The sequence below is a fragment of the Mus caroli genome, unplaced genomic scaffold (assembly GCF_978045245.1).
Source record: "Mus caroli unplaced genomic scaffold, Mus_caroli_1 scaffold_11, whole genome shotgun sequence".
NCBI classification, from domain to species: Eukaryota; Metazoa; Chordata; class Mammalia; order Rodentia; family Muridae; genus Mus; species Mus caroli.
The window spans coordinates 25,133,485-25,160,674 of NW_028227266.1; the positions used below are offsets into that span (position 1 = coordinate 25,133,485).

General features: G+C 41.4%; 1 protein-coding gene and 1 pseudogene across 1 annotated transcript in view; one reads left to right on the forward strand and one right to left on the reverse strand.

The window, feature by feature from the left end:
• The window catches only part of Opcml (opioid binding protein/cell adhesion molecule like), a 1,159,039-nt gene that overhangs the window by 223,653 nt on the left and 908,196 nt on the right, over positions 1 to 27,190 (forward strand). The window lies entirely within an intron of this gene.
• LOC110301494 (endothelial differentiation-related factor 1 pseudogene) lies at positions 2,809 to 3,355 on the reverse strand (annotated as a pseudogene).

The window sequence follows — 27,190 nt, forward strand, 5'->3', positions numbered from 1 at the left end:
AAAGTACTTGGAATCAAGATAAAAGAAACCATGGATAGGTAACATGCCTATGAGAGACTACATTTTATGAACATCATAATCTTCAGCTTTCTTAGTCACTAGGAATGTGATATAGCCAGTACTTGGGACATTGAAATCTAAACAAACATGAATTCAAATCCCAGACTGCTAATTGATAACGATATCTGAACCCCAAGTTAGAGCTATTGTCCTTGCATTATCCCTTTGCAAAGGATGAATAGAGGGTCCAAAGACCGGAAATTTGATCTGTGTTAAATTCCTGTTACTGTAATAAAATATGTGAGACAACTTAAAAAAAGAAAAACTATTTTAGCCAACCATTTTAAAGGTTGCAGACTGACTGATTGGTCCTGTGTAATGTGCTTGGATGGCATTTCACAGCATGGCTATCTAAGAGAGCAAAACCTTTCACGGGGGGGGGGGGAGAGGTCCGGTGGGGAAGGAGGGAGGAGCAAACAGTCAGGAAAGCCAGGGTCTTAAATACTCTTCAAGTTCACATCCAATGAACTAAAGAACCTAAGCTTGGCCTCATCTCTTGAAATATATATTAAACCCCAATGACCTCATACTGGAATCACAACCTTCAACTTCTGAACCTTTGGAAAGCTCTCAAGATCTAAAATGTAGTGTGACCTGAGATGGGAAGAATAAAAAAACATTCACCCCAAACCTGCAAACCACTAAAGCAGTGGGCAGGGAAGATTCATGGGATGTTTAAGCGTCAATCTAGTCTACTTCAGTGGTTTCCATGGTATGCTAAAGATTTGAATTGAATTCTTTCTTTGACCACCATGTACTTTTCCCCTTGAAAATGGACTTATAAATGTTCTGAGATGCCCTGAAATCAAAGGTGGGAGGCAGTAAGGAATGGCAGAGGTAAGCAAAGAAAAGCTTATCTCTAGATGATGGGCAATGATGTTAATCCTTCTTGCCTTGAGTCTATATCATGACCAAGCTTTGAGGGCCCCTTAAATATATCATAACTTATTCACTGTCAACCAGTACTCACATAGATGGTGCTCTCAATCATTTGCATTCAATTATAAGGAAGTCTATAATGTAGCCAGTGGTATGTGTCTGTATTAGACAGGAAGCAAGGAAAATTAAAGTGTGATGTGGAAGGTGTTTACTGGCCTAAGAGAAATTATTCTTGGACACATTGTAGATTGGCATCTAATTACTCAATGCCCTTCCTTGTGTGTCCTTTATCTATTTACTGTTTATCCCTTTCTCTCAGTAGCTAAACTTTGAAGAGGTAAAAGAACTATAAAAACCTGTTCCCACACTTTATCGTATTAGAATTTTTCTATACTTTATATTTTTGTCCTTGTGCATAAAGGTATAACTTCCATAGAAAACAAAGACTACAGCTCATATGACTATACACTTGCTTCTGCTAGAGAATTATGCATGTTGAAACCTCGTATTTGATAACAATTCCAGGACAAGACATTTTCCTTTGTAAATCAAGGCCAATGTCAATGTTATGCCAACAAACTCAATTCACCATTCAAAACAAGTGTCAGCATCACTGTCTCAAAATGTGTTTGGGTATGAGGCTGCCATTGTTTTTGATATTTTACATTGCTATTATTTCAACTAGACTCACATTGCTGCTGAATTACTGGGCTGTGGTATTTGTGAGTTTTTTTTTTCTAGGCTAATCAGAAATCCAGACTTGTTTTACCTGTATGTACTTCGACCTGCAAAAAATAAAAATGGAGTTAGTAGGAGACATGGTGGCACAAGCCTGCCATCTCTGTACCCAGGGGACCAAGGAAGGAGGATTCCAAGTTCAAAGGCAGCCTAGATGGTATACCAAGACCCTGCCTCAAAAATAGAAAAAAAAACCCGACAAATTGAACTGACCAGTTCACTCTAGGTGTTTTGTAAATGAGCCATTCTGGTCGGGGTGATGGATAGTTATGCTATTATTGAAGGGACAGTTCAGCTATGCTGCGGTACTTAAGAAAGCAGAGAAATATTTCAGAGGAGAGGCATCCTTCTGGTAGTGATCTACCTTGAAGCACCTCTGTTCTCAGCTCTCTAGGCAATGTGCAGATGCACTTAGGGTTGAAATGATGATGTGAAGGTCGTTATTATTTAAGACTTCTAAATAAGCCAGATTTACCAATGTCAAATTATTGGTGAGTCGTTTGACCCCGTATTTATTTGTAATTTCCACAAGCTGGGAAAGAGCTGCTGTAAATCATATTGCCATTGATCGAGACTCCCTTGTGTAATTCTAAGGTGAACTGCCCATGATCTATAGGATAAGGCTGCTGTGCTGAGAGAAAGCCGTGGAAGGAGTTTCCCAGGATGCCCAAGAAATATGCATAGGCATCAATTTTTCAGGAAAGAGGAGAAGTGGATACCTGTATGTGTATGTGGGGCCAGGAGAAACCTTACTGAAATCTATACATCAGGAGATCTAAATGAACAGAGGTAAAACCTGGCCTTTGAGGAAAGATTAGAGAAGTGATAAGCATGTCTGTAATAGGAAATCACTTATGACTATTGACTTAATTCAACTGTGCATCCATGGGCCAGACACTTAAATGCTCCTTCCGGTCAGACTGCCTGTACTTCATGTATTTTCATTTTGAATTTTCGGCTTCCTTTTTTTTTTTTCAAGGTTTTGCTTTGTTTGACAGCAGTTATGGGTTGAGGAGGGGGTACATAGGCTTGACCTCCGTGTTCCGTTTGACCATGTGAGGAGATCCACGGTAGTGCTGGTGACCAGTCAGAAGAGCTCAGCCCGAACCACTGGCTTCGAGGCTTTTGTGTTCATCTCACCTTCAGCCCCTTCTCAGTAGGTTTCCTGATGTCCTTCTGACGGAGCTTGAGGCCGATGGCTATCTCAATTTTGCCCAAACCCTGATTATTTGGAATGGCCCTTCCACTTTCATAGTCTTAGATGACTTGTGGCTTTTCATTGATTTTCGTGGCCAGGTCCTTCTGTGTCTGGCCTTTGCTCTGCTGGTCCCTCTGGAGCTGGATCACTTTGCCCACCTCCAGGGTCACCCTGTAGTGATGCACCTCCCTCGCCAGCAGCCCATTTCTTGGACGTCTCCTCCACATCTCCTTGTTGCTGAGCTGCTAAGATGGCCTGCTTAGACTTGGCCTGCACAGCCGTGGGACCCTTTTTGTGCAGCCTAGTCACGGTGTCCCAGTCACTCTAGGCCAAGGTGTAGCAGAGGTGGAGGTCTGTCCAGAGGAGGCTTTGGCAGCTGCTCCAGCAGTTTTCTGCATTCTTAGCTGAGGGGAACTCCTCAACCTCCTGCAGGACGTTGCCTCTTTTACATTCATTGAAAACTATTTGTGAGCTTGCCATTCTTTCTCAAGGTTGACATCCTCATATTGTTGTGATTGACCCTGGAGACAGGTACAGGGGGTAGTCCAGAGGATAATGTAATAGTAAGTATCATTAAGCCTCTCCGAGGTGGTGCTTTCTGCTTCCAGCCTGTTATCTTGTAATAATACAGCATCCCTATGAAATCAGTACAAACAACAACAACAAACCAGACATTTTTCTCTTTTGATGGAAACAGGAAGAAAGAATTATTGTAATAAATAAAGAAGAGTTAAGAATCAGACTGCTTATTATGCTCTGCATAGTGGTCCCTCTCCCTCGATCTGACCTTTAGGTGGTGTCTGGTTGGCAGGTTACAGGGCTGAAGGTGAATCTTTGTAACTTATGGTCTGTCTTCAGCAAATCTGCTTGTAAAGCAAACTACCATAAATGAGTCTTACTGTTTCCCTTTTATCAATTCTCATAACGTACTTTGTGATTAGATTTATTTACTTTAATTTTTTTTAGAATTTCATACAAGAACCTTATATCATGTTTATCCTTCCCTTGCATACATGCACATATGTGTGTGTGAGAGACTGAGAACTTTTAAAGATATATATATATACATATATAATGTTTATATATATAAACATATGTATATGAATATATATGTACACATATACATGTTTAGTGCTGACACATTAGGACTAGATAACTTACCAGGTTGCTTGTTTCTGCACAAAAACTGATTCTACATTTCTCAGCACTGATCCTTAAATCTTTAGTGAGAGCTGAGATGTATACTGACCTGCAGGAATAAGGTTAAGTATGTTAAATACAGTTAGAACCAACCAGTACTCTCAGAACTCCTAGAGACTAAACCACCAACCAAAGAGTCCACATTTAGGGACTCAAGGCTCCAGCCACATATGTAGCAGAGGATGGCCTTTTGCGATATCACAAGGCCTTTAGTCTTATGAAGGCTCGATGCCCCAGTGTAGGAGAACGCCAGGACAGGGAAGCGGGAGGGTGGGTTAGTGAGCAGGGAAAGGAGGGATGGGATGTTGGGGGGAATTTGGAGGGGAAATGAGGAAAGGGGATAAAAATTTGAAATGTAAATATATAATAATAATAATAATAATAATAAAAAGAAAATGGAAAAAAAAGAAAAGAAAAGAGAATGGCAGAAGTAGGTTTTCCCTTCAGACATGTGGCCTCCTGAGTACATGTGGTTAGCTAGCTTTCACAGTACCAGGCATGGATACCCTCCTACTGAGTGAACCTGAAGTCTAATTAGACAACCGTTGGTTTTGCACAAGATAAATGTACCACTGTTGCACTTCTGAGAATAGCTTGATGGGCAGATCCTTGTTGTAGCTCTCAGGCTTGACAGCTGGGTAGGACTGCTGATTGCTTTTCTCCCATAGCAGCTTGCCCAACACTTCTGATACTGTGCGAGCTACTTCTAAGAGAGACAACTTTCAGGTCAGCTCCAGTTCTAGTTCTCCAAGTCCTGTGTGCAGAGTATGTGCATACGTTCAACAATTAGGGTTTTTTTCTTCAAGTTCTGAAAGGGAACGAAGGTCAAGGGTAAGGGAAGGGAGTGGTTAAGGCATATATGTCAGGATGAAGGATGTTAATTTATCTCCCATAACAACATTGCATCCCTTAGTCAATTCTACTGTTGGATTCAGATGTTTTAGGCTACCTTCTTTTGACTTAGTCCAAATGATTAGTGAATCCATGTTTGGATGGACAGTTCTGTTGCCCAACTTCAAAGACTTTGAACTAACCACCGCTGGTCTCTAAGTGTTCTTTGTATGTGTGTAAAATGATCCAGACCAGGGAACTGTTGCCAACTGCTTAGTACAATGTCTGCTCTGCTGGCAAATGTGTGAATGGAGTTCTGTTCTTTTGGATATCTGTCACTTCTTTGGTGTTCTTCTAGTGAAAACAGATGGAAAATATGCTCCACAAGTATGGATTGTTACATTCTAATACCTGGGGTCTTGTTTTTTCCCTATTAGGGAGCTAGACAATCGTGAGCACATATCTCTTCACTCCATTGGCAGCACTTATGAGTCTATCTATACTACATATGTTGGTTTTGGAGCTTAACTTCCCTTACAGATCTGGCCATATAACATACCACATTCACCTTTTGAGTGTCTCTAGACTTCAGAGGGTTTTATAAACTATAATTAGCTAACCTAAACTGTATCACTCTTGTTCAGTTGAAAGTTTTACACATAGGCTGGTTTGTAATCAGATATTTTCACATGAATCTGTCTTGATAGTTATCAAAGTTTAAATCTCCATTCAAGATCAGAGGGTCACACTGATGGGCTGTTCTGTCTCTTTCTTTAAGCTTGGATCACACAGCAGACAGCACAAGGAGACTTGTTAACATCCACAATTTGGGTTTACTGAGTCTCTTCTGCAGCTTTTCCATGTAATTCTTGGTATCTTCACCGTTTACTTTGTTACTACATGTTTCTCAAAGTTTTCTCCTGAGCCATGAATTTGTGATAACTTCTGCATGGCTGCTGTCAGTGGGCAACAATGTTTCATCAGTAATAAGTCTAGGTCAGTCTTAGGACATGTACAGCAGCATGGTTTCCAAAGGTCCTATTGAACACCAGAAAAAGATTCAAAATTTCAATGTGATGCCAGTTATTAATAAGATCCAGGTGTGCTTTGTTTTCTTGCTAGATTTCTTGGTTCTTTTATTTAGTGAAACACGAAGAAATCAACAGGCCAACTGCAATGAATAGCAGACTCAGCAATCAGCAATCATGAGGCATCTAGCTTACCATTTGCATTCTATTATGTACTTAGTGGATGAAGGTGGATAGTACTGGATAAGGCACAGGGTTTTTTGGTTTTTTAGGGTTTTTTTGTTGTTGTTTTTGTTTTTGTTTTGTTTTATTTTTGTTAGTTTCCTCCTCTTGTACCATATGCATGATTGCCTCCTGGTAAGGAAATTGGTTTTGCATGCTCAAATACTTTCCAAGTGAAACTCTCTCCTTATGCCAATTCCAGTTTCTGTCTCCTTATTGTTTTGTTTTCTTCCCTGTACACCGGAGGGCCTCACATTTTCTTTCTTTTGCTCTAACTTCATTGTCACCCAAACAGATGTCAGTGTATTTACTCTTCAGTTACATCTTCTTTACATATCATTGTTTGCTTCTAATATTTATTTACTTATAAATACTTTATAGGGAAAACATCCTCAGATATCCAATGTGCAGTTGCAGTGTTCAATATGCAATGCACAAGCACACCCACTTAGAAAAAAATGGAAGTTTAGTATGTTAGAAAGTTGTACATATTTCTAAGCTCCTTTAGTTCAGTAATGGTAGGGAAAGGAGGACTTAGGGTGATCACTGTTGATTTGTTCATTTGTTTAAATGAATTGCTATCTCCATCCAATGTGGAACATCCCCCTGCTTTTTCCATTGAGAATACTGTCTTCTAAGACCAGTTCAAAGGAATGTAGATAGGGTGAAATGTTTCATATTATCCCAAGGAATTAAAAGTAAGGTGTTTGGAGTTATAGGAAATTGCAGAAATCTTATGGCATATTCTTAAAAGTGAATTTAGCAGTGAGTTCTTCGGAAGGTGGAGGTGTTGCTTTGCATGTTCCTGCTGCTTGCAGTAGATTTGCCCATTCTCAGTACTATCTCGATGCAAATCCTACAGCCTCATGTGCAGCTCGCAGAGTTTTCTAAAGAAACTGTTTATAACTATCCTTGATTACAATGAGCTCCCACTTCTCTTAGTATCTCTAGCACTTACAGTCACTATTAGATAATTAACTATGCAAGATGTGTCTATACCCACCCACAGCTCCCTCACAGATCTTGCCATCTCACATACTGAATTCACTTTCATGAGTGTCTCTAAGTTTCAAAGAGTTCTGTAAACTACAATTAACTCCCCTAAAATGTACCATATTTTAAGATATGATCTGGTATTTAATTCTTTATTCATTTTAAGACAAATGCCAGATCAATAATTCTGGATTGTGGCCAGATTGAAAAGCTCATCTTTAAGCAACAAATATGTCTAAACAGATTCTCTCTCTACCTCAGCCACCCAAATTAGTTACTTGTTTTCAACATTTGTGAGAAAGCATGTAAGAACAGCACTTCTAAAATGACCATCACTTTTCCTCCCCTACTTCCAAAACCGTACACTCTCTTGAATGCTAATGGCACCATGGAGAGTATTGCAAAGATTAAAAAGCCATCTCTGTCTAAGGTGACTATGTATTTTACCACCATATTGACACAGGTTTGAAAATGACAGAGCAGCTATAAGAGTCATGCTAACATGGTTAGGACCAAGGGACTGTCTAGGAAGAATTTGGTCACCTGCACCTTTGTGTTGTTTTTAAAACAAAATTCCAACCAAATGTTAGATTTTACCAAATGAAGATTCAGGAGCCAGACGCTGTGGTGAGTTTGGCTAGTTCAGGGAGGCAGAGTAAGCACCCAGCTGACCTTCCTCCTCAAGGACCTTCCTCCCAGAAAAAAAGAACTAGCTCTCCTGCTCCATACTGTCTTAAAAGCTTTCCCAACTGAATGCCCTTTCTTTCTACTTCCTTTGTCTATCTATCCTCCTGACTTCCTCTAACTCTGTTTTTTTTTCCTTTCCCTATGCTTACTCCCTGTCAACTGGTTGCTTGTTCCATCTTTTGACCTGTGGTTGACTTTATTCAATCTTGTTTACAATAAACAGGAAGCTTTCAGATTAAAGGTGTGTATTAGGGCTGAGCCACACCACAACTAGAAACAAATTTTCCAGTACACAGTCTCACACTATGATCAAACATCCTGCAACATTCTTGGATTAAAGCTGCATGCTAGGGCTGAGCTGTACCCCAACTAGAAACAGGTTTTTGATTGGTTGGTTTGGTTTGTTTCTAAGTATACAATCTCGGGATTTGCGGTATGATCAAATATCTGACAACACCTTTGAATCACGGTGTAACAAGCAACTTTATACTTGACTTAAAAGCTGTCACATGGCTGAAATGTACAGGGGAAGAGGTCTGTACCCTCTGGGACTGTGGAAGGATCTCTTTTATGCTTATTTATTTAATAACATCTGTGAAAAACCCTTTTCTTTATACAGGGTGATATGTACAGTCTGGAGACCAGGGTCTTTTGCCTTTGGAAGACTTTATTCTATTTCCATTCTCTCTTCCCTGAGAGTAGCTACAGAATGTGTAAGAGTAAAAGTGCACACTTTTCAGAAAACAAGTGTGTTTTAATGACTCATGAGTATATGAACAATTCTGCATAACGTAAGAAATAGGCATCACTTGACCTTAAGACAATCTTACCCTTATAGAAAAGGTCAACACTAGAAAGGCAGGAAGAAGAATGTTTTGGAAAGGTACTGTATGAGCCTGGGTTAGAAATGAGAAGAGATGTCTTTCAAATACCATCCACATGCAGCAGCAGAGAGACCTGGTCTTCTCTTAAGCCAAGAGTGCACATGTGCTGACTTCATTTGCTCTCTACTTCTCTCAGACTCTCGCTCAGCTCTTCCTTCAGGCTTCCATGACTCATTGCTTCTTTCTTCTTCCAACCATTTTTTAATTATTATTGTTCTGCTTATGTGTTATTTTTAAATCTCTCTTCCCCTGTTCTGCTAGGATGACCTCTGTGTCCCTGCACTTCTATGCTTATGGTAAATCTTTGCAGCTTCTATGAGACACAAGCTCATTGAAATGAAGGCTGATGCTATGTGTGTCTCCCTGTCTCCACAAATAGTCACAAGGCATACATTCCAGGATAGGTACAGTGAATGGTGTACAGTATTCAAAGACCCTGAGGCTCTTCTTCAGGTCTCCAGCAACAGTAGTAGAAATAGTGGAATGGCTGACTTGGATTCTTTCTCAGTTGGTCATGTCTTTTCACTCCCATTCCTGTTGTCTTTCCTCTCACAAATGAATGGGAGCTGCTTCAATGCCACCTGGACCACTCTCATCACTTCACCCTTGATTTATTTAGAAGCAAATACTCAACTCAACACCGTTAGAAGCTAAATATACTGTTTTCTTCCAGAAGATGTTTAGAGGTGATGGAAGTGGCTTCCCCATGAGTTTCAGGTCATAGTTACCAGCTTTCTATAGTCTGCCCATTGTGTCCTATTCTACTTTTAAGCAGATAGGAAATAAGTGACTGGCTCCTTTTTCTTGATGTTCTATGAATGGTATTAGATTCTGGCTGCTGTAATTAAAAATGACTTAAGTAGAAGAAATGAGTATCTGCCACTTAATAAGCAAGGTGATGTTCATAAGCAGCTTTGTCGCCATCAAGTTCTAACCACAACCCCAGCAGCTTTCCATTAAAATAGAGGATTAACTGTTAGTGCATCACAGTGGAAGGAAGTAGAAGAACAGCTCCTTGGGTCCCAACAACAAATTACTTCTGAATCAAACCTCTGATTAATAGCTCCAGAGTTGCCTCTCTGCTTTGCATAATTAAGTTTCATGGAGTGTTACAATTAACAGCCTTGCCATCACCCAGGTAGAAACAGCCACCATTTATTTGGCCGGCAGCATCAGGAAGTGCTGGGTGGTGAATAAGAAGCATTTACGAGGGATTAGGTACATTATGTGTCATAAATTGAGTAAGGCTATAATTACCTTTGGATAAAAGGCAACAAACATGATGATCCCGCGATTCTACCCAAGTTTCCTTTATACCCACCTTCCTTCCTTCCTTCCTTCCTTCCTTCCTTCCTTCCTTCCTTCCTTCCTTCCTTCCTTCCTTCCTTCCTTCCTTCCTTTTTTGAGGGAGTCATCTAAGAGCCCCTACCCTAGCAAAGCAGAGGCCAAGGCACCGTGGCACCTGCAGACACTCATGCATGTTGATAGCCTCTCTTTTTTGATACATCAAGGCCTTTCTGAAGCTTCGGTGTGTAGCTTGTTTTATGCCATTTATTACAGCAGCATTTGTTATCACACAAGTCGTCAGACATGCAATGCAGATGTCAGGTAAGCTTCAGACTCTTGGAATTTCCTGGGCAGAGAGCCAAGATGTCATTAGAATTACTGGGACACAACAAAATGCCAAGAATTTTTCTGGAAATGAACAGGCCAGGAGTTAACCATCCTTCATTTCTGAGGGGTTAGGATGTAAGCAGAAGATGTTCCTTTTGGGGGATTTCCCTACAGAGTCACATTTACATGACACAGCTATGCTTCTGACCAGTATCATTTCTGTGTAGTCCATCATGAGAGTTAAAGGGTCAGCAAGAGAGTTTCCGTGTATAGGCAATTTCTCAGTGCCTTCCATTTGCAGTTACTTTTATCTTTTCACTTCTTTCTTATTCTGCCTCTTCTGCCTTGACTGGTTCATTTCCCCCTTCTCCCTTTACTTGTTCTCCTTCAGCATCTTTCTTCTTAACTTTTCTTATGTTGTTCCTGAGAGTTGATCAAGAGAGAAGGAGTGAGGAGGAAAGGAGGGAGAGGAAGAGGGAAATGAGAGAGAGAGAGAGAGAGAGAGAGAGAGAGAGAGAGAGAGAGAGAGAGAGAGAGAGAGAGAAAGAGAGAGAGAGAGAGAGCATGTAAATTAAAGAACTCAAATCCTGACCTGTATTATTCTTCAAGGGTATGACTTAAGTTCGCTGGTTAATAATGCTGATTAACAACAATAATTAGACCCCTGGGTTTTTCCTTTAAAAAATTGGTGAAAAAGAAGATGGAGAAAGGGGAAAGGAATAATGTCCTTTTCATGCACAGCACAGTGCTGCTGTAGAATCTGAGGAGACAAGGCTCCCCAGAGTGGTCACCTAGTGAGTTCTTTAGGGGTTATATTAGGATTTAGAGGTAGGCAAAATGGAAAAGAGAGAGGAGGAGGAGGGTGGCAGAGAGAGAGAGAGAGAGAGAGAGAGAGAGAGAGAGAGAGAGAGAGAGAGAGAGAGAGAGAGCACAGCTCATACTTTAGACAAGCTGGTGCCTCATACACACCATGTATACACCAGGAGGAAAGCCCCAGCATTCCTGGCTGAAAAGCCATTTGTCTTGCAAATTTCTATAATGAACAGATTTTGGAATAAATACCATGTAATCTGTGATGACAGTTCTCTCATTTCCTTTTTATTAGTTCAATCTTCTCAGCATCTGAACCACATAGCGACAGAGCCTCTGTAATCATTAAGGCAGCTGGCTGTACACATTTCCCCCTCTGCCTGGCACATAACCGACTCCCCAGCCAGTTTCTCCTCAAGAGACCCATGTTGCAGTACTCACATGCGTCTATGTAAGAATTCCAGGACAGAATGGAAAGCAGGCAGCAGGACAGGACCTGTAGCTGTCACAACATGTGTTATTCCCCAACAGACCTGAACCTGGAGTAGGTAAAACCAGAGTCTTCTGGGAAGCTGCAGGGAAGCAGAATTGCATTAAACTTGATCTGCTTAGAATCAGTCACCTCGGCGTGGTATGTTTTCTGTGGTTATGGTGGATGCCTAACTCTCCTTTATCTCTCTCCCCCTTTCTTTGTCTTTTCCTAGGTAAGTGATATTGGTTACTGTTTTGAGTGTCTTCAAAAGAAAGTCCAGAGGCCTCCTCTTTTCAGTCTCAGAGGAAGAAAATCTTTGGCTTCTGGTTCATCTGTGTTCTGATGCAATACTGTGGGGATATGAAGGTATGGCTGCTTATGGCTCGGTGGTTTGCATCCTGACCTGGAGAAATGAGGTAAAGGTGGAAACCTAGTTAGCAGTGCTCTTAGGAGAAACTAGGCCTATGTTGCAGAGAAAAATGTTTTTGTATGCCAACTGGTAGTATGTGTTCTCTGGCATTTTATGTTAATCAGGTTGCTAAATGTGAACTTTATGAAACAGCTAGATGATTTATAAGAATTTAATTCTTAAAAATGGCATCACAAATAATCTCTGCTTTTTTTTTTAGCAAAAGAAGGGAAGTGGCTCATATACTTTTTAATGTATAACTTGGGTGAATGATTCAGGGGGAGAAAAGGCAATGAATATTATATTGTAATTATAGCAACTATTATATCTATACCAGTGTAAGTAAAAAAAACAGGCTTCGTAAAGGCAGATGTTCAGAGGGACATGAACATTGCCATTCTGAGCCCTGACATTATACGTTTCCTTTGTGTGTTTAGCTTTGGCACTTGAGGTATAGTCCCATAAAAGTTACAGCAGAGCTGTGGCACCCACTAGGGCCTGAATCTTTTTTCCTTTTTAAACTCAGGGTGGTTGGGAAGGCTGAATGTGGCCTGGATGACAATCACTGGGTCTGCACTTGAAATAAGACTAGAGAGCTTACTGTGATAAACAGCTAAGTGCTGACCTCAGTCTATGTAAAACGCAGAATGTCACTGTAGTGTTTCTGCTTTCTGCCGAATTGACTGAAATGCTAACCCTGTGTGGCTAAAAGAAATCCTTCATTCTGATTCTAAGGGGCAGGGGAGGCCAGGCCTTCCTTCATCCTCGGACTTGTGCTGTAGTCACTGAGCGCTGTAGTCACTGATACTCTACAGACCATGGCAGCATGTGCTCGGCTATATTCTTTATTAGGCAAAACAACTGGAGGATCAGTGTCCACCACTCACTAATAGTTAATAAAACCATGCTTCTTATACACATAGCAAATGAATGAATATTAAATATTTTACATAATTTGCTATTCATGAGGACTGCATGCAGAGATGATATGTTTCAGAATGTAAATTGGAAAAATGTAAATGTGCACAGAATAGGATCTGCACGTCTCAGATGATACTGGTATGCGCTCACAAGTGGTCAGGGGGCTAGGCTTTTCTGTAGGAGGATTTCAGAAACAGTAAATCTTAACCACACAGAATGTATCCCCATGTCTATAGACAAGAACTATTTTGCGTTGCTATCAATTATCTATAATTTCCAGAGTAGTAAAATAACTCAAAGGCAATGAAGGGTTAGAATGAAATAAGCCAGCAGGGTGCTTTAAAATGTGTTGTTTTCTATAGCAGATGCTGAGTAATCTTTTCTGTTTGATTCCAATTTTCTTATACTCTGAGAGTGGAGATGTTAAAACAGGCAGTTATCCTCGGTGGTACTTTTAGACTCTATCTACATTCCTACTTATTAATGGTCAGATCCGTGTAACCTGGAATGTCTGCCTTCTTTTAGTATTGTAGATTGACCAATCTAAGTTTCCTGTGACCAGCCTGGAGTGCCTGTTTTCACTCATGGGATCAAAGAAGCAATTTTAATGTTTCCCCAGAAAAGGATAGATTTTTAGTAAACATGTGTCCACTGAGTTGGGGAGGTTGTTGAAGATAGATATTAGCTATCTATGGCTTTACCCTTTGTAATTGTCAAAATATCCCTCCTGTGGAAGAAGTTATGTATGAAACTTTCTGCCTGCAAAACCTTTGTATATGGGCTCTGCTCTTATTAACTCCTCACTGAATTTGAGGGGTGACATTTCTCTTGACTCATGTCTAGTTTGTATCAATAAACATATATGCTGTGACCAAATTTTTTGAGTTACTTGATAGGTCTGCTCAGATGTGGATATGGATCAGGGTGGTTTACCCAGTATCAACATGGGGCCACTGCTCAAAACAAGGAGGAACCAGAGGGGATAGAGGTTGCTAATATTGGTGAGTGAACAGAGGTCTTTCTGGAGGTTTCCTGGGTGTAACATTGTCATCCCAGCTCCTTGCACGGAGCCTCAGGAGCCTTGGGGAGCAGGGAGTTGTCATCTGCTCATTCTGTAGGCGTGATTGCCTCCTAGCAGATGTGTGTGTGTAGCGTCTGTATGTGCCCATTTGCTTCCAGAGAACTCTGCTTCATGCTGTTGTGGCTGATGAAAATCCCTCTCGGTGGGCTCGAGCTATGGTACCACACGGACTCACAGTGATAGCTTTTTCAGGGAGGGCAGTGTTACTCCACCACACCCCAGAAAAATCATATCATTTTCACTGTTAGCACCTCGTGCTGAGATTGCTCTAACTTCTCTCACATACAAAATCCAGCTGTGCTCCTGGGAGAACTTGCAAAGTAAAAGACTTGCACCAATATTTTTCTTCTTCATAAACCTTCTGGAGTTTCTCTTTTAAAAATAAGTTGGAGGGTGGTGTTGGTAAGAAGGTCCCAGTGATATCAGTCTCTATGTCCTACTCTCCCTCATTTGTCTAAACTCTTGTGTATACCCCTGCTTGATAGTTGTCCTTTAAAATCATACCTCAAGATTAGTGCTGGGTACTATGTCTCAGCTTTGAGCTCTGGAGTAAATGGGACCAACCAGTTTAGCTGACTTAACTAAGGCACTAATAGTGACCACTGGTGGGGCTGAATTCCAAACTTGGTTCAGCTTATTCTTCCTAGTTTGATTCTCCATTGTGTATGCAGGGCTGAGATGTAAGTGATAGATTCTAAGCCTTTGGTTATTCATCACAGTAGACAACTTTGGCTCTAATGCATTCAAAGCCCCAGCTCTCTAGGAGTGTCCTGACTGCATACACTGGGGATGAGCACCTTCATTCTAGAATTTACTTGCTTTTCTTAATGGCTTCTAGGGTACTGAGACAGTTGGCTTTGTGGTTTTAAACTCTGAAAAATAAGTGTTCTGTCAATAAACAAAATGACCACTGCAGATGCTACCTCTTCCTATCTCTCACTGTTTTTAGTAGCAGAGGGTACATGTCCCCAAGACTACAGAATGAAATTATGGTGGAATGTATGGGGAAAGGAACCTCACAGAAAGAGCTCAAAGAATAACATGGTGGAGTCTGTCTCCATGTGGGTTTGCCAAGGGTTCAATCACTTCATCTTCTTATTCCCTGGTACTTCAGCACCAACTAAAAGATCATAGAAAATGTCTCCCTGGCTGTTTTTGGGCCATCGATCTAGCTATGGTTTATTAACCTCTGTGTTTCTATGTCCAACTTTCTCCCTTGCTCTGAAAATTGAACCCAGTATCTCCTATGCACTCCAATTCCATGGATGAACTATATTCCCAACCCTTATGTCATATTTTATTTTGAGACAGGTATTGCTAAGTTGCTGAGGCTTTCCTTGAACTTGCAATCCTCTTGCCTTAACTTCTAAGAGAGCTAAGATTACAGGTCTGCCCTGCACCACCAAGTCTGTCCCTATAGAACAAATTAGTAGCTGTGACATAATGGGTTGGACTCAGAAACAGTCACTCCCGGTAGTCTCTCTCCCCTCGTCTCTTCTTGTTTTCCTTTGTTCCTTTCTTGCCACAGGAGCCTCCTCACTTAGCCCGAGGTCCAAAAGAGAGCATCCTCATGCACACATTTAAGCTGCTGATTTGTTTCTGGAATCATGATGAGAAACCACAAGCGGTGTGCCAGGTGCTAGAAAGAGAGATTTAGCTTCCTTATATAACTCCCTGCAACTCTCTCACTCAGCCTCATTTTTCAGGAGTCCACATATTATCTCATGCTAGCAGGTGCAATAAGGTATAAGTACAAGGATGTCTCAAATGCATGTTATTAAGACATTTTGGAGCCAGTTGGAGGGGCACTGGCTGGAAATGTCAATCATAATGACCACCGGCGCTATAAATCTACTTGCTATTCTCCTCTGCCTTGGGAAACTGCCGCTCAACTCTGACACAATAGCATTCTAATTCAAGTTACAGTTGTTGTTATTTTTATTATTTCCCTTCTGGAAAATGTAAGAAATTCCATATTCTTATTGACTCAGGAGGTTGAGGACCCCAAAATAATACTGAATAAATCACAACCAGGGTATTATGTGTATGTGGACTAAAGAGAAAAGAGATTCTGAGAAGCAGGGAGGGAGGGAAGGATGTGGGGACATTCGGAACCTCTGTGAGATTGTCAGAGTGTTAGAAGAAACTGAGAAGCCATGATGAGAAAAGCAATATCACATCTCTGTTGCAATGAGTTTTTCCTGGTGCTCAAAGAGTGTTATTACTCTTGGAGAAGAGAGCTCTTTTTCCTCTCCCTCCTTTTTGATTTAAACTTCTGTGAGCCAAAGTGCTCTGGTGTTTTAATGGTCTGTTTAAAAGATGGAAAGGGGCCCTTATGTGCCAGAACACAACCTGTCCCAGCCAGCAAGGGACTTTGTTTGATTATGAAGCTTGTTTGGGATAGATGATATTTTTATAGCTTCTGCTTTGCTTCACCGATGGCCATATTGATGTTGCTCTCCAGGACAGGGCTAATAAATAGTTTATAAAACCGTAAGGCCATTCTATTGGGTAATCTACCATGGTGCCTTCACAGACTGTAGATCACTGGCTTCTCACACAGGCTGACCACAGGGTGGTTAGTTGGCCCGGTGTGCATGTGATGTGTATGTGTGCATGCGAGCGTGTGTTTGTGTGCCTGTCTGCATGTATGCTTCAAAAGACCCACCTGAGCTTTGCTGTGAATATATTGGAAGAGCAGTGGAGAGTAAAATACTGAGGATGGGTGTTTAATTAATGCTTCCCAATTTGTGCTTAGATACCATGGCTACTGGGAAAGTAAGGCTTACAGAACAGCAATGGAAACCCCACCCAAAGTGGCTTAAGTCAATGTGACTGGCCATTTGCTAAACGTTTAGAGTACTGCATGAGGGTGAAAGCATTGAAGTGGTGAGGACCTTGCTGGCACCTTACAGCATATCACACAACTTTCAGAAGGGGACATAGATGCTAGTTTTGGTCTTGTGCCTTTTAGAGACACCTTTTAGCAACATGTTTGCTGTCAACAGAACAGAATGAGGGTGCAGTTTACATTGACCACATACGTCTATCTGGGTGCTGGGCAATGGGTGTCTTGAAATCTTCAACAAGGCAATGCCCCCCAGTGTTAGGAAGCACTTGCTCCAGGAGACCTCCTTGTGCAATTTCTTCTTCAACACCAATGTCCAGTGTGCTGTGTTAGGATTTTAGAGGCTTAGAGATAGCCTCAGAGAAGTTTCCAAAGCAAGCAAACAAAAAACCCTGAAGACCAACCACAGCAACATTGAGAACATAAAACATGGTCTAACCTTACCTCTTGGTAACTCAGTAGAAAATGGCAGGGCCAGATTTTTTATTCTGTTTGCATCCTGAATTGCTACCATGTGGCTTTAACCGTAGTGGGGCCGTGTGCAAGCTGAGTAAACCAGGTTTAGAAACTTGGGATTTTCACATGCTTAGAAGTCCCACTGCTCACAGCACTCAGCAGAACATCTCAGATGCTATCTGAAACTGCTCTGGTTTGTGGATCTGAGACTTACTGTAGCTTTCTTTTCCCAAGAAGAGAAGACAATCTCAGCTGCCATTGCATACCCCGATGAATGTGGCCTAAAGAGGGTCACAATAGCTCAATGGGCCTTTCTTATGCTGTACCTTACCCACCAAGCAGGAATAGTGGCTCTCTTGAAATTCTTTTAGAGAGTTCTGCAAACTAAGGCACAGCACACTGCCCATGTACATTATGGAATGGGTATCTTTGTATTTTCAGTTTCCATTGGCATTCCCTATTCTTCTTTTTGTAGCTTTAATGACATTTTCTGGTGCATTCATCACACACCTCTAAAGCTGATGTAGAGTGTAGCAGTCTACTTCCATGGCTGCTGTGCTTAGAGCTGCCTTTATCACAGAGCATTGTGAAGGGACTAGCTAGCCTCTTCTCTCTAATGATTCACTCAGGACAGAGGGAAGTAGCATCTCTTTTTCAAAATGATGATGGTCATCATCATCATCTTTTCTTTTGCTGTCCACAGTGTCACCATGGGGCTCAAACATAGGTCACAGGTGATGTGAATCTCAAGCATCCATGTCCATACTTGAGGTTCTTGCTCATCCTCACTGCAAGGCACTGCGGTGACTCTTCCCATGCCTCATTTGGTGCCTAGCACCAAAGTGCTACACCTGAATGCTGGGGCAAGGGGAGTACTACTGTAGAGACAGAACCTCATGGTGCTGCATCAATATGATTTCTTGAATTCTTATTGGCAGAGGTATGAGGAGGTCATTTTAAGGGAAGCCTTTGTCACAGGAATAAGAAGACCAGTTGAGAGCAGTGTTCTGAGCAGAGTTGGAAGGAAATGTTTTAGAAGTCAAAGTATTAGAGAAAGTCTCTTTGTGGCTTGCTTCTGGTTATGTCTTCTTTTAAATGTCCTTAGACCATTTCAGTGATTGGATGGCACCAATCTTTGCCTTAATTCTTACATGGAAGTGTTCTTTATCAGCACTATATAATCTTCAACAGACAAGCAAATAATATCAGCTTTACCCATTAGAGTCTGTACATTCCACAAAAGTAGACACCACCATCATTTATGCCTAGGGTAATTCTGGTCCTCATGATTTCTTATCCAAATGACAGCAACACCTACTAACCTTTATGACAAGGCCCTCAGTCCAGGCCCCATGCATCGACAATAGCTGCCTTCAGAGAAGACTTTACATAATCTCTGGGAGCTGTGTGGAGCCCAGAACCTTGAGGATGTTGTCATCATCTTGCTTGTACCACTTTTTCAGGACTTTGCAGAGGAATAGGAAACAATACGAGACAAATATACACTCTTGATTTCCATGAGTGCAAAACCCAAATCCAGGTATATTATGAAATCCAGCTCTTGATGGGAGTTAGCTGGCAGATTTGAAAAATACAAAAACAAAAAAAACAAAAAACAAACAAACAAAAAAAACAAAAAAAAACCAAATGAAAGCAGTGGTACTGGAAGCTTTATACAAGATTCTCTGCCATAATTGATAGGGACAGAGCCTGGACATCAGTCAGTGTTGAAAGTCCCAATAGCTTTGATGTGCACCAACCTTCATAACGAGAATCCTCCTCCCTTCCTTGGGCTGCAGACTCTCATCTTTATTTCCTCCTTCAGGATAACTGCAGAGACTGATGCTTCTCTTTTACAAAGTGTTGAACTTGAAAGGAGATGCCACTTTGGCAGGATGAAGGCTTCATTCATGGTCTGTAGGGTTTTCTCGGTGCTCAGATGTTGGACTAAGCCACTTGACCTGGAGTTGTCTTAGAGTGGGGCAGTTCTCTTACACCCTTTCTGGTCTCCAGGAAGCAAGTGCTAAGAAAGTCAGAGAGGTAACTAAGAGATCGACTTGGATCTGCTAGTGCCTTTTCAGTGCTGTGCCTTCTATGCTAGTCTTAGGCTGTGGAATAACATATTTAAAGAGAATTCATAATAGCAACTCACACCTTTAACTCTTTTTTTTTTTTTTTTTTTTTTTTTTTTTTTGGTTTTTCGAGACAGGGTTTCTCTGTGTAGCCCTGGCTGTCCTGGCACTCACTTTGTAGACCAGGCTGGCCTCGAACTCAGAAATCCGCCTGCCTCTGCCTCCCGAGTGCTGGGACTAAAGGCGTGCGCCACCACGCCCGGCTCCTTTAACTCTTTAATTTACCATGAGGAACTGCTTTTCCCATCATGCACACACCATGAAATGCTATGAATTTACCTGAACTTCCCAGTTCTGGTCCTTTCTGCAAGTGTTGAGTGGCAGCTGGACCAGAAAAGAGCAGATTGCTTCCTTTCCAAACACACCAGCTGGGAGGGATGCAAAGTCAACAAATGATGGGCTTATCCCTAACCACCCTAGTCCCCAGTTACTAAAGCCAGTGTACTGGGGACCCTCCCAGTCTCTGGTGGCCCCGGCTTAAAACGATTCAAGATTTCCTTCTGGGTTCTTAGTTTCTGGTACTTGCTCTACACACATGGATCCTTCTGACTGGCTTTCTAGCCCACACTCCTTCACTGGGCCTTTTTCTCTTTCCTTCCGCATAGCTTTCTCCCTGCTGGCCTGTGGAGGTCTACTTCAGGATACCCTTGTGGATCCACTGACAAGCAAGTGTTATCAGTTAATTAACTAGCTTTTTACTGACTAGTCCAATGAAAAGAGCCAGTTGCTACTCATAGCTTCTTCTGAGCTATCTAGTAGCCACAATGTCCTGAAGCTTTGGAGCTCTTGGAAATACAGTTAGTATATAGGTTGAAATGAAAATACTTTTATTACCAATGTTCTTTTGTTTGTTTGTTTTTAAGGCAGAGTGTTTTCTATGCTTATATTTTTATGTTTTATATGTATGAGTGTTTGCCTACATGTATGTATGTGTATCACATGCCTACCTGGTGCTCATGGGAGCCAGAAGAAGACATATGATCTCCTAAAACTAGACTTACAGATGGTTGTGTGCTGCCATGTGTTTGCTGGGAACTAAACCTGGTTCCTCTGCTAGAGCAGCCAGTGCTCTCAACTGCTGAGACATCTTCCAGTCTTTATTCTAGAAAATGTTACTGATGAGATTTTAAATGCTAAATATATGTTTTAAAATGTCTATAGCTTATACTTTGTTTTGTTATTTTGTATTTCTTTTTCAAAAAGGGTTTCTCTGTGTAGCCTTATCTGTGCTAGAACTTGCTCTGTTCACCAGGCTGGCCTCAAACTAAAAGATTTGCCCGCCTCTGCCTCCTGAGTGCTGGGGTTAAAGACATGAGCTACTATCCCTGCCTTTATACTATGATTTTATTTGGGTAACTCTGGTCTACACTATGAAACAGAAGGTTAGTTACTGATTTCCTCATTATCTCTCTCCATGATTAAACTTCTAAGTCTATCCCTGGCTGTCTCCTTCCTGTTAGTATGAGACAAAAAAGATGAATAAGTTATAGCCATTCTTTTTTATTCTTTTTTTGTGTGACCTATTTTACTTTTTGTGAATCTTCTAAACTTCTACACAGTGCCAAAATCAGAATAGGAGCTTAACAAATAATTATAGTCTGGGTTATTTATGGAGATTTTATTTATTCTACATTATCCAGGATGGCTTTATGTAGACCTTCTAAAATTAAAATTGTTCTTTTTCCTTCATTGGGCTTAAAGTTCGTTTTACTTATAAATGCATCTATCTCTTCAACTCCGTCAAGGTTAACAGAAGGTCAAGCTGTAATTTTATTTGTAATTTTATTGATGAGTAAGTGAGTCGCACTGTGAATGAAGGAGAAATGAGGCCAGGCTCAACTACCAGTCCTCCAATTGAACATACCCCACCCATCCTTTCATGAACAAAAACTCAACATTAGGAATGATTCAAGAGAGGTCATCTGTACGTGTTATCTGTTCACATTTTCATGCACTTAAATACCAAAGTGCATTTAGTGATGTAGCTTAGAATCCTGGGACTGGATAGGGTAAGGGGAGCCTTCCTCTCCTCCAGTCCAGAATGCTGTTCTGTTTTAATTCCTGGCTCCTCTCTTTCTTTCAGGGAAACTTCTTCTGTCCTCCTGCCTTCCTGATTCCTCTCAATCATATTTCTTTACTGAAGCCCAAGTTTGGAAACAACTCTGTACTACATGTTTTTGGCAAGCATACATTTTGTATATCATCTGCTCCGTTATTTTGAGTTGTCAGTTGTCTTTTGAACTGATATTTGCATATGATGCATGCTCATATTTCCCCATGGAGTCAGTCAGCTTTTATCAGGGAAGGTTCTTTATACTTTCAGAATGGGCGAGTGGGAAATTCAGCAAGTCAGGGCATTTAAAGGTATTAAGACATCTCACATAGCACACGCTCATATACATTCCTAAAGGCACTAAATCATTTGCTAACTGGAGACAAGTTTCTTTGAGGCTATTAATAGTTTTAAAATAATTAAGCAAGTGGAGCTACATTAATGAGTGTATTCTAAATGGATTCTATTTAAGGGGAATCTCAGCTCTGTGTCCCCCAGCTGTCTCCTTTTTTGCAGCTAAATGCAGCTCCTTTGCTATGACCGTCCTCCCCACCCTCACCATTCTCACTTCCTTCACCATCTTCACCGTCCTCCCCATACTCATCATCCTCACTATCCTCGCCTCCCTCCACCTCACTCCAGCCTTCATTCTGACATTTCCAACCAGGCCTCTCACAGATTGCAACCATTAACACACACAGGTGGCAATGATTCTGTGTTCAAAAGTCTCCTTGAGCTATTTCTCCAGGCCAGAATTCACTCCAATTTATCTTTCGCACAGCCAGCTGAGTGACATTTTAAATTCACTCTGGGGTTGAAACAGACATTGGGAGTGCAACACAGCCTGCAACAGAGAATACCCAGGTAACTTACATCAGCATCCATGATGCCTCCTACCTAGGCCTGTTCCTAACTCACTTCAAATGCTTCCTTGACACACATCAGAGGAACCTTTTCAAGCAAACACAAGTACCTTGCTTAGTCACCTCTCCTATTTCAACTGCACTTTGGTTTCACTTCTCTGAAACTTTCTGCTTTCCTTTCTTGTGAAGTTTCATATTTTTCACGGAGGCCTAATGATTTCACTGCTTGTTTTCTGACCTTGTTTGTCTATGTCTTTGCTTGTTGAATTGGACTTGTATCTGATCATCTCTCACTCATACACTCCAAGCTCTCCAGAGAGAACCCAGGTCTATAACTGTTTACTATGTGGAACTATGTCATTTAAATCAGATGGTGGACGCCATGATGATATAGCCCAACAGGCAAGGGGATGGTATCTCTTCTCAGAGTCTCACCAGCTAGGTCCAGTGCTCTCATTTAAATCACAATACACTTTTATAGAACCATGTTACTATTCACAATTCACATAAGATAAAAGTAAGACTCAGAGTTTTGTTATTGCTAAAAATCCTAGCTAGTTAGTACTAAACCAAAATCTGTCCCCATGCATGTTTGGGTGCATGTCCGATGATCTACTCACACTGAGTGTGCCCCACCCCATTCACATGGGTATGTTCTATGCCTTGCACATAGATGATAGAAAATAATATGTTATTGAAACAGACAAGAAAGACTCCCTGCCTTCCCCATTGTCTGAACACCTTTTCTCCTGTTCCTTCTTTCCTCCAGTCACCTTGTTCTCTCCTCTAGCAAGGTAGGTCATCATCGACATTAGATACCCATGGGTTTGTTTGCACTACAAATACCTGACTGCTCCTAAAACCTCATATGCCATCTCCTACACACTTCTTTGCCCCTGACATTTTCAGAGTCTGTTCTCAAGGCTTGCCTTTATTCATGTGACATGGGGCCATGTGTAGTGGAAATTCAGTGAGCCTCTGAGAAGAGGTGCCATCTTCCTGCCTGTCTGGTCAAGTAACCATTACACCCACCATCCGAAAGACCCAGACTGAATGGAAGTCCACTTTCAAATCATTCCCCTGCCTGCCCTCACCATTGGCTGTATGTAAGCACACAGTACATTTTCCTTAATGTGATAGCATGAAGACACAAAATATCCTCAGAGCAGGAAAATAACACAGCACACTACATTGACCTCTTCTGTCAATATTTCCAGTGACGCCCAATTCATTAAAAGAAGTTAGTTGATGTCCCAGAGCAAGAAGTGAAGAAGGCTTGCTGGGCTTGACTTCTGGATATTAGAGGTAGAGGAAGACTAGAAGAATGCCATTCTCCACTTCAGATATGAAGAGCTCCTCAGAACAATGGCTTCCTGAAGGCACATGGGTTTGTAGAGCCAAACCCAAGTCAGAAGAGGATTTCAAAAGGCATGGACCACTTTGTAGAATCATCTCTACCTGGGATCTGTAGCACTAAGGACTCTCTAGTCAATCTAGAGAGGTCTATATCAAAGACCCAGCTATCATCTTGCTCTATGCTAAACAGTGAAGCCATTTGGCCTCAAGATTAAATGGAGTGCTAGTTACAATGACAACTATAAAACATTCACATGTTTCATTTTGTCTTGTTGTTTCCCAAGCAGGGCTTTTCCTATTCCTAGTGTTCCACATTTTCTATATAATGAGGGGTGACTTCCAGAATTGGCAAGAATCTTCAGGACATAGTAACAGTTCTCATACAGAAGACTGCTTGTAGCATTTCTATAGAGCACCTTCAGCTGCAAGACTGGGATCATCTTCCCTAGTGGATAAGAACCATGATTTGCCATTTTACTTCATCTCTCAAATTAACACAGCCCGGAGTTATATGAGGGAGTTTCAGTTGGGAACATTGAAAGTGGTATGTACCATTTTGCACTTGGCTTACTACGTCCCAGAGATCTTACCATGCTGATATATTACATGCTGATATATTACATGCTGATTATGTATAGGTAAAGTAAATCTCAGGTGTAGTGCTATGTCTGATTCCTGGGCACCTGGATGCTTGCTGATCTTCTAACTGCTCTGCCTGCGCTCTGAGCTTGCTGTTACTGCTTGCTTACATGTATCCCCTTCACCCCTGCCTTCAAGGTTCTTACCTCAACTGTACTGCTATTCTTTCCTGAAGTGGATGCTGATCACTGCAACACAGGAATGCAGTTATTCAGACATGGTACATCAAGCGACTGTCAGTCAGCAGGACAGGGGTGAAGTATTCCTTTAGAGATATGCATAAATGTTAAAGTATTACACTTTGTCTTCAGATTTAAGGGAGAGGCAGAGTAGGCTATGCTAATAAAATGGTCCTTAATAGCGAGGGGTGTTTTAGCTAAGTTGGCAGGGGCTCTATTAAGTTTGTTCAAACCACATTCCCGCTGCTTCCCATGATGGAAAGGTAATTCAGACCTAGTCCTGCATGACTGTTTTTTTCTCCTCCTTAAACCATGATAGCATCTGATGATGTTGGCATTCTTCAGCTGTAATACATACTTTAAGATTATGCAAAGTTCTGAACATGCTTTTTCTAGGGAGGGGAAAAGGACAAGCTGGTAAAAAGATTGCATTTATTTATAAGGCTTAAATAAATGGAAGGATACAATAACATATACAGTGTTTCATATTCAAATCTAGGAGGGCGCCACTATTTTACCCAATGAATATAAACTCATTAAGAACATGCATTCCCTATGTACACAGTTTGCTCTCAAGGTTAGAACATATTCTTCTTTCTCAGAGCCACTTCTTATTCCAGCCCTATTCAGCCTTGTTGCCTTTTTCTTTTATTTATTTATTTTTTTTGAACCTGAGTGAGGGATGGAAGGGAGAGGCCCTGCTCCTGTCCCTGTGGGACTGTTTCCTCCTAAGCAGTTAGCTCATCTCCTATCCATATTTACACAAATACCTTAAGCTTTCCAATTAAGTCTTGAGTGAAAACTAAAATTTCAAAAATTGTAGATTCATTTTGTTATAAGCAGACTTGGTTTTCAATTTCTATGCCTGAGAAAGGAAAATAATTGAAGTGGGGGAAATTTCATTTCTCTGCCTGCTGTGGGAAGACATTTTTCAATAATGCATTGAGAATCTCTGTTGAGGTGTGTGGCTAGGGCTGGCAGAGATGCCCAAGGCAGCCAGGAGCAGGGCTGAGATGGATAGAGGCGGGGGCTTCTGTTTGAAAATGGTTTCAGGAGGTGTCCTGCACTCTGGGTGATCAGTGCTGGAGGGAAGAGCTGTAGCTGGGAGGAACAGCTTGGGGAGCTACTAAGACCGAGGCTGATTCTGTCTTGGATGCTTAGCCAGACAACTGCTTATCAGGAGCCCTCAGATGGAAGACAGGAAATTAATGTTGGCTTGCAGGTCCATTTGTGCTGAGCTGCCCACGGTTGCTTGGGAGAGTGCAGCACCCAGGCCTGGCCACACCTCTGTGCTCTTACAGCAGCACCAGACATTTTCTAACACAAATTTAGATCTAAAAAAAGAGAACTGCAGAGCCCTGGGTCTCATGTAACTTCAACATGACCACTTGAAAGATGAAGAGATTGTTGGCCCATTGTCATCTTCTGTGTGAACACGGTTGGTTAAGGAACCCCGTTCTTCACTGGTCTGAGTGTCAAGGGTCAGAAATCAAGGGTTTGAAATCACCAGGGCCCATGCTCTGGTCTCTCTTATAACCCCAACTCCTAGCAGTTGTCAGGTCTGGAGAACAAGACCTTGACTAGGAAACTACCCAGGTTTAAGCCACAGTGATGCCTTTCATTCTGGGGCTTAATGTGTAGGCTTTAGAGTTGGGCACTTGGTTAGTTGGTGTTTTGCTGTTGGCCAGTCAGGGGAAGGTAGGAGATTTACTAAAAGGCTACATGCCTCATCTTTCTCAAGTGCAAAATGAAGACAACATGGCCTTCATGGAATTCTGGTAAGATCATCTGGGAAAAGAAGAGTCCATCACTGCTCTTTATGCCTTTCCACTGACCGGAAGCCTCTTGTAGAGGGCAAACACACTGAAAGAAATGGAGCAATTGAAGTTTATTGCTTTTGTTGGTAAACTAGACAATGTTGGGTCTGCACCTAACATTAAGCTACCCAGTCTCCCCAAAATGAAAATTATATGTCAAGAATTGCAGCTTCCTGGCTCAATGCAAAGGGGCACATACATATTTTGAACATGGGGCTGCAGAGCCCCTCAGAAGAGAGTGGGAAGATGAATCTAAGCTGACATTGAGGAAAATTAGTCAAACAGATATTCTCCACATTTATAAAATTATTATTTTATTGAAAGTCACTTGCATCCTTATACATCTCTAAAGGAGTTAATCTGTGAAGTACTTTCATTTTTTTAAGGGTGAAGATAAAGATAAAACAGTATAGCCTCTTAGTCACTGTGTGTGCCTTTTATTTTCTGCTCTTTGTGCTGGGATTCACAGCACCCTCAAAGATTGAAACAGATCTCAAGGCTTCAGTTTCTGCAGTGCTGGGGTTTTAGTGCTTTCTTTACCCAGTAATCCAAGGGTGCTACCCAAGCAGACAGAAAAGGCGATTCACCCCAAAGAGAAGCATGCATTCTTCTGCGAAGTAGACATCTAGGTCTTTCTTCTGAAGCCCTAGGCTCACAGGCCACACTTACGTGCTACTGTAGCCTTCAACAAATAACTTTGAACCCAAAGTTAGGCTGAATGCTTTAAACTCACCTTTGCAATACAATCTTAGGCACTTACTCTCCCTTAGTACGTTCTCCTCATCTACAAATGTAGGCAACACCTAAAGAGCTCCTAATA